At 56.3% G+C, this 7,500-nt stretch overlaps 1 pseudogene; it reads right to left on the bottom strand.

The window, feature by feature from the left end:
• LOC124026861 overlaps positions 1 to 7,500 on the bottom strand; it is a 54,315-nt pseudogene that overhangs the window by 16,231 nt on the left and 30,584 nt on the right.

The following is a 7,500-nucleotide window of genomic DNA, read 5'->3' as shown; positions in this document are numbered from 1 at the left end:
AGTCTAGAGGGGGCGGCAGTAGTCTAGAGGGGGCGGCAGTAGTCTAGAGGGGGCGGCAGTAGTCTAGAGGGGGCAGCAGTAGCCTAGAGGGGGGCGGCAGTAGTCTAGAGGGGGCGGCAGTAGTCTAGAGGAGGGCTGCAGTAGTCTAGAGGAGGGCGGCAGTAGTCTAGAGGGGGCGGGCGGCAGTAGTTTAGAGGGGGGGCGGCAGTAGTCTAGAGGGGGCGGCAGTAGTCTAGAGGAGGGCGGCAGTAGTCTAGAGGGGGGCAGTAGTCTAGAGGGGGCGGGGCGGCAGTAGTTTAGAGGGGGCGGCAGTAGTCTAGAGGGGGCGGCAGTAGTCTAGAGGGGGCGGCAGTAGTCTAGAGGGGGCAGTAGTCTAGAGGGGGCGGCAGTAGTCTAGAGGGGGCGGCAGTAGTCTAGAGGGGGCGGCAGTAGTCTAGAGGGGGGGCAGTAGCCTAGAGGGGGGCGGCAGTAGTCTAGAGGAGGGGGCAGTAGTCTAGAGGAGGGCGGCAGTAGTCTAGAGGGGGCGGCAGTAGTCTAGAGGGGGCGGCAGTAGTCTAGAGGGGGGCGGCAGTAGTCTAGAGGAGGGCGGCAGTAGTCTAGAGGGGGGCGGCAGTAGTCTAGAGGGGGTGGCAGTAGTCTAGAGGGGGCGGCAGTAGTCTAGAGGGGGCGGCAGTAGTCTAGAGGGGGGGGGCAGTAGTTTAGAGGGGGCGGCAGTAGTCTAGAGGGGGCGGCAGTAGTCTAGAGGGGGCAGCAGTAGCCTAGAGGAGGGCGGCAGTAGTCTAGAGGGGGCGGCAGTAGTCTAGAGGGGGCGGCAGTAGTCTAGAGGAGGGCGGCAGTAGTCTAGAGGGGGCGGCAGTAGTCTAGAGGTGGGCTGCAGTAGTCTAGAGGGGGCGGCAGTAGTCTAGAGGAGGGCTGCAGTAGTCTAGAGGGGGCTGCAGTAGTCTAGAGGAGGGCTGCAGTAGTCTAGAGGGGGTGGCAGTAGTCTAGAGGGGGTGGCAGTAGTCTAGAGGGGGCGGCAGTAGTCTAGAGGGGGGCGGCAGTAGTCTAGAGGAGGGCTGCAGTAGTCTAGAGGGGGTGGCAGTAGTCTAGAGGGGGCGGCAGTAGTCTAGAGGGGGCAGAAGTAGTCTAGAGGGGGCGGCAGTAGTCTAGAGGGGGGCGGCAGTAGTCTAGAGGGGGCGGCAGTAGTCTAGAGGGGGGCGGCAGTAGTCTAGAGGGGGCGGCAGTAGTCTAGAGGGGGCGGCAGTAGTCTAGAGGGGGGCAGTAGTCTAGAGGGGGGCAGTAGTCTAGAGGGGGCAGTAGTCTAGAGGGGGGCAGTAGTCTAGAGGGGGGCAGTAGTCTAGAGGGGGGGCAGTAGTCTAGAGGGGGGGGGCAGTAGTCTAGAGGGGGGCAGTAGTCTAGAGGGGGCGGCAGTAGTCTAGAGGGGGGCAGCAGTAGTCTAGAGGAGGGGGGCAGTAGTCTAGAGGGGGGGCAGTAGTCTAGAGGAGGGCTGCAGTAGTCTAGAGGGGGGGCAGTAGTCTAGAGGGGGCGGCAGTAGTCTAGAGGGAGGGCTGCAGTAGTCTAGAGGGGGCGGCAGTAGTCTAGAGGAGGGCTGCAGTAGCCTAGAGGGGGCAGTAGTCTAGAGGGGGCGGCAGTAGTCTAGAGGAGGGCTGCAGTAGTCTAGAGGAGGGCTGCAGTAGTCTAGAGGAGGGCGGCAGTAGTCTAGAGGGGGCGGCAGTAGTCTAGAGGGGGGCAGTAGGAGGAGGGTGGCAGTAGTCTAGAGGAGGGCGGCAGTAGTCTAGAGGAGGGTGGCAGTAGTCTAGAGGAGGGCGGCAGTAGTCTAGAGGAGGGCGGCAGTAGTCTAGAGGAGGGCGGCAGTAGTCTAGAGGAGGGCGGCAGTAGTCTAGAGGAGGGCGGCAGTAGTCTAGAGGAGGGCGGCAGTAGTCTAGAGGAGGGTGGCAGTAGTCTAGAGGGGGGCAGTAGTCTAGAGGGGGGGCAGTAGTCTAGAGGGGGCGGCAGTAGTCTAGAGGAGGGCGGCAGTAGTCTAGAGGGGGGGCAGTAGTCTAGAGGAGGGCGGCAGTAGTCTAGAGGAGGGCGGGGTGGCAGTAGTCTAGAGGGGGTGGCAGTAGTCTAGAGGGGGCGGCAGTAGTCTAGGGGGGGGCAGTAGTCTAGAGGGGGGGCAGTAGTCTAGAGGGGGGGCAGTAGTCTAGAGGGGGCAGTAGTCTAGAGGGGGCGGCAGTAGTCTAGAGGGGGCAGCAGTAGTCTAGAGGAGGGGGGCAGTAGTCTAGAGGGGGGCGGCAGTAGTCTAGAGGAGGGCTGCAGTAGTCTAGAGGGGGGGGCAGTAGTCTAGAGGGGGCGGCAGTAGTCTAGAGGAGGGCTGCAGTAGTCTAGAGGGGGCGGCAGTAGTCTAGAGGAGGGCTGCAGTAGCCTAGAGGGGGGCAGTAGTCTAGAGGGGGCGGCAGTAGTCTAGAGGAGGGCTGCAGTAGTCTAGAGGAGGGCTGCAGTAGTCTAGAGGGGGCGGCAGTAGTCTAGAGGGGGGGGCAGTAGTCTAGAGGGGGGGCAGTAGTCTAGAGGAGGGTGGCAGTAGTCTAGAGGAGGGCGGCAGTAGTCTAGAGGGAGGGTGGCAGTAGTCTAGAGGAGGGCGGCAGTAGTCTAGAGGAGGGCGGCAGTAGTCTAGAGGAGGGCGGCAGTAGTCTAGAGGAGGGCGGCAGTAGTCTAGAGGGGGCGGCAGTAGTCTAGAGGAGGGCGGCAGTAGTCTAGAGGAGGGTGGCAGTAGTCTAGAGGGGGGCAGTAGTCTAGAGGGGGGGCAGTAGTCTAGAGGGGGGCGGCAGTAGTCTAGAGGAGGGCGGCAGTAGTCTAGAGGGGGGCAGTAGTCTAGAGGAGGGCGGCAGTAGTCTAGAGGAGGGCGGCAGTAGTCTAGAGGAGGGCGGCAGTAGTCTAGAGGAGGGCGGGGTGGCAGTAGTCTAGAGGGGGTGGCAGTAGTCTAGAGGGGGCGGCAGTAGTCTAGGGGGGCAGTAGTCTAGAGGGGGGGGGGGTAGTCTAGAGGGGGGTGGCAGTAGTCTAGAGGGGGGCGGCAGTAGTCTAGGGGGGGGCAGTAGTCTAGAGGGGGGGGCAGTAGTCTAGAGGAGGGCGGCAGTAGTCTAGAGGGGGGGGCAGTAGTCTAGAGGGGGCGGCAGTAGTCTAGAGGGGGCAGTAGTCTAGAGGGGGTGGCAGTAGTCTAGAGGGGGCGGCAGTAGTCTAGGGGGGGGGCAGTAGTCTAGAGGGGGGGGGGCAGTAGTCTAGAGGAGGGCGGCAGTAGTCTAGAGGGGGGGCAGTAGTCTAGAGGAGGGCGGCAGTAGTCTAGAGGGGGGGCAGTAGTCTAGAGGGGGGGCAGTAGTCTAGAGGGGGGGGCAGTAGTCTAGAGGGGGGGGCAGTAGTCTAGAGGGGGCGGCAGTAGTCTAGAGGGGGGCGGCAGTAGTCTAGAGGGGGGCAGTAGTCTAGAGGGGGGTGGCAGTAGTCTAGAGGGGGGCAGGCAGTAGTCTGCAGTAGTCTAGAGGAGGGCGGCAGTAGTCTAGAGGGGGGCAGTAGTCTAGAGGGGGTGGCAGCAGTCTAGAGGAGGGCTGCAGTAGTCTAGAGGAGGGCGGCAGTAGTCTAGAGGGGGGGCAGTAGTCTAGAGGGGGGCAGCAGTAGTCTAGAGGGGGGTGGCAGTAGTCTAGAGGGGGGGCAGTAGTCTAGAGGAGGGATACAATATATAACCCTCAACCTGGTAGGTTAATTAACTACCACAGAGTTATATACTATAACCAACTATACCCTCTGTCTCTCTCTCTCTCTGTGTCTCTCTCTCTGTGTCTCTCTCTCTGTGTCTCTCTCTCTGTGTCTCTCTCTCTCTGTGTCTATCTCTCTGTGTCTCTCTCTGTCTATATACACTGGATGTACAGTGTTGTAACGATGTGCAAATAGTGAAAGTACAAAAGGGAAAATAAATAAACATTAATATGGGTTGTATTTACAATGGTGTTTGATCTTCACTGGTTGGGCTTTTCTTGTGGCAACAGGTCTCTCTCACTCTCCCTGCCTCTCGCTCTCGCTGTCTCCCTCTCTCACTCTTCATCTCTCCCTTTCTATCTCTATCTGTCTGTCTCTCTCTCTCGCACTCTTTCTCTCTATCCGTCTCTCTCTGTCTCTCTCACTCTTCCTCTCTCCCTTTCTATCTCTATCTGTCTGTCTCTCACTCTCGTACTCTGTCTCTCTATCCATCTCTCTCTCACTCTCCCTGCCTCTCGCTCTCGCTGTCTCCCTCTCTCACTCTTCCTCTCTCCCTTTCTATCTCTATCTGTCTGTCTCTCTCTCTCTCTTTCTATCTCTATCCGTCTCTCTCTCATACACTCTCCGTCTGGGTCTCTCTCTCTCTCTGTCTCTCTCTCTCTCTCTCTCTCTCTCTCTCTCTCTCTCTCTCTCTCTCCCTCTCTCTGTCTCTCTCTCTACCTCTCTGTCTCTGTCTCTACCTCTCTCTCTCTCTCTCTCTCTCTCTCTCTCTCTCTCTCTCTCTCTCTCTCTCTCTCTCTCTCTCTCTCTCTCTCTTCTCTCTCTCTCTCTCCCTCTCTCTCTCTCTCTATTCTGTCTCTCTCTCTCTCTCTCTCTCTCTCTCTCTCTCTCTCTCTCTCTCTCTCTCTCCCTCTCTCTCTCTCCCTCTCTGTCTCTGTCTCTACCTCTCTCTCTCTCTCTCCTCTCTCTATTCCTCTCTCTCTCTCTCTCTCTCTCTCTCTCTCTCTCTCTCTCTCTCTCTCTCTCTCTCTCTCTCTCTCTCTCTCTCTCTCTCTCTCTCTGTCTCTCTCTCTACCTCTCTGTCTCTGTCTCTGTCTCTACCTCTCTCTCTCTCTCTCTCTCTCTCTCTCTCTCTCTCTCTCTCTCTCTCTCTCTCTCTCTCTCTCTCTCTCTCTCTCTCTCTCTCTCTCTCTCTCTTTTGTTCTCTCTCTCCCTTCTAGAATGCATTAGAATGACAAACACACAGTCTGTCCGTATGATTGATCCCTGTGTGATTCTCTCCCCTCAGAGGATCTGGGACAACTCCAAGGCAAACAGACAGAGTAGAGTGGAAATGTGTGTGTGTTTGTACATGACTGGACAGGACATTTAATGATATAGTTGTAGGCCAAGCCAGTGTTTTAGAACTGAAACATTATAGCTACCATCCAGGACATGAGTCTGTACAGCAGAACACATTATAGTGCGTGTGAATGCATTTGCACGTTTATTTGCATGGGTGTGTGTGTGTGTGTGTGTGTGTGTGTGTGTGTGTATATATATGGTGTGTGTGTGTACATATCTGGTGTGTGTGTGTGTGTGTGTGTGTGTGTGTGTGTGTGTGTGTGTGTGTGTGTGTGTGTGTGTGTGTGTGTGTGTGTGTGTGTGTGTGTGTGTGTGTGTGTGTGTGTGTGTGTGTGTGTGTGCTCACCATGGCTGACGGACTGCAGTTTGACAGTCTTGGAGATCTTCTCTTCGTAGTTTGGGCTGCAGGACTTGCGGCTGACTTTAGACTTGAACAGGGTGTTGACCAGGGTAGACTTCCCTAGTCCACTCTGACCTGTAGGAGACAGACAGGACAGAGATACACTGTTTAGTGTTGACCAGGGTAGACTTCCCTAGTCCACTCTGACCTGTAGGAGACAGACAGGACAGAGAGACACTGGTCCACTCTAACTACTTGGCTACCTGCCGCCCCTCTAACCACTAGGCTACCTGCCGCCCCTCTAACCACTAGGCTACCTGCCGCCCCTCTAACCACTAGGCTACCTGCCGCCCCTCTAACCACTAGGCTACCTGCCGCCCCTCTAAACACTAGGCTACCTGCCGCCCCTCTAACCACTAGGCTACCTGCCGCCCCTCTAACCACTAGGCTACCTGCTCTAAACACTAGGCTACCTGCCGCCCCTCTAACCACTAGGCTACCTGCCGCCCCTCTAACCACTAGGCTACCTGCCGCCCCTCTAACCACTAGGCTACCTGCCGCCCCTCTAACCACTAGGCTACCTGCTCTAACCACTAGGCTAACTGCCGCCCCTCTAACCACTAGGCTACCTGCTCTAACCACTAGGCTACCTGCCGCCCTCTAACCACTAGGCTACCTGCCGCCCCTCTAACCACTAGGCTACCTGCCGCCCCTCTAACCACTAGGCTACCTGCCGCCCCTCTAACCACTAAGCAACCTGCCACTCCTCTAACCACTAAGCTACCAGCCGCCCCTCTAACCACTAGGCTACCTGCCGCCCCTCTAACCACTAGGCTACCTGCCGCCCCTCTAACCACTAAGCAACCTGCCACTCCTCTAACCACTAAGCTACCTGCCGCCCCTCTAACCACTAGGCTACCTGCCGCCCCTCTAACCAGTAGGCTACCTGCCGCCCCTCTAACCACTAGGCTACCTGCCGCCCCTCTAACCACTAGGCTACCTGCCGCCCCTCTAACCACTAAGCAACCTGCCACTCCTCTAACCACTAGGCTACCTGCCGCCCCTCTAACCACTAAGCAACCTGCCGCCCCTCTAACCACTAGGCTACCTGCCGCCCCTCTAACCACTAGGCTACCTGCCGCCCCTCTAACCACTAGGCTACCTGCCGCCCCTCTAACCACTAAGCAACCTGCCACTCCTCTAACCACTAAGCTACCAGCCGCCCCTCTAACCACTACTCTCTCTCTCTCTCTCCTTCTCTCTCTCTCTCCTCTCTCTCTCTCTCTCCTTCTCTCTCTCTCTCTCTCTCTCTCTCTCTCTCTCTCTCTCTCTCTCTCTCTCTCTCTCTCTCTCTCTCTCTCTCTCTCTCTCTCTCTCTCTCTCTCTCTGTCTCTCTCTCTCTCTCTCTCTCTCTCTCTCTCTCTCTCTCTCTCTCTCTCTCTCTCTCTCTCTCTCTCTCTCTCTCTCTCTCTCTCTCTCTCTCTCTCTCTTCCCTCTCTCTCTCTCTCTCTCTCTCTCTCTCTCTCTCTCTCTCTCTCTCTCTCTCTCTCTCTCTCCTTCTCTCTCTCTCTCTCTCTCTCTCTCTCTCTCTCTCTCTCTCTCTCTCTCTCTCTCTCTCTCTCTCTCTCTCTCTCTCTCTCTCTCTCTCTCTCTCTCTCTCTCTCTCTCTCTCTCTCTCTCTATCCCTCTTTTTATTTTATTTCACCTTAATTTAACCAGGTAGGCAAGTTGAGAACAAGTTTTCATTTACAATTGCGACCTGGCCAAGATAAAGCAAAGCAGTTCGACACATACAACAACTCAGAGTTACACATTGATAAGGGAATAAATAGGTCATGGTGGTGAAGTAATTACAACATAGCAATTAAACACTGGTAGATGTGCAGAAGATGAATGTGCAGATAGAGATACTGGGGTGCAAAGGAGCAAGATAAATAAATACAGTATGGGGATGAGGTAGTTGGATGGGCTATTTACAGATGGGCTATGTACATGTGCAGTGATCTGTGAGCTGCTCTGACAGCTGGTGCTTATAGCTAGTGAGGGAGATGGGAATCTCCAGCTTTAGTGATTTTTATAGTTCGTTCCAATCA

The sequence above is a fragment of the Oncorhynchus gorbuscha genome, unplaced genomic scaffold, assembly GCF_021184085.1.
Source record: "Oncorhynchus gorbuscha isolate QuinsamMale2020 ecotype Even-year unplaced genomic scaffold, OgorEven_v1.0 Un_scaffold_2840, whole genome shotgun sequence".
In the NCBI taxonomy this organism is placed as follows: domain Eukaryota; kingdom Metazoa; phylum Chordata; class Actinopteri; order Salmoniformes; family Salmonidae; genus Oncorhynchus; species Oncorhynchus gorbuscha.
The sequence above is the reverse complement of the archived record's forward strand: the minus strand, read 5'-3'. Positions and strand labels throughout refer to the sequence as shown.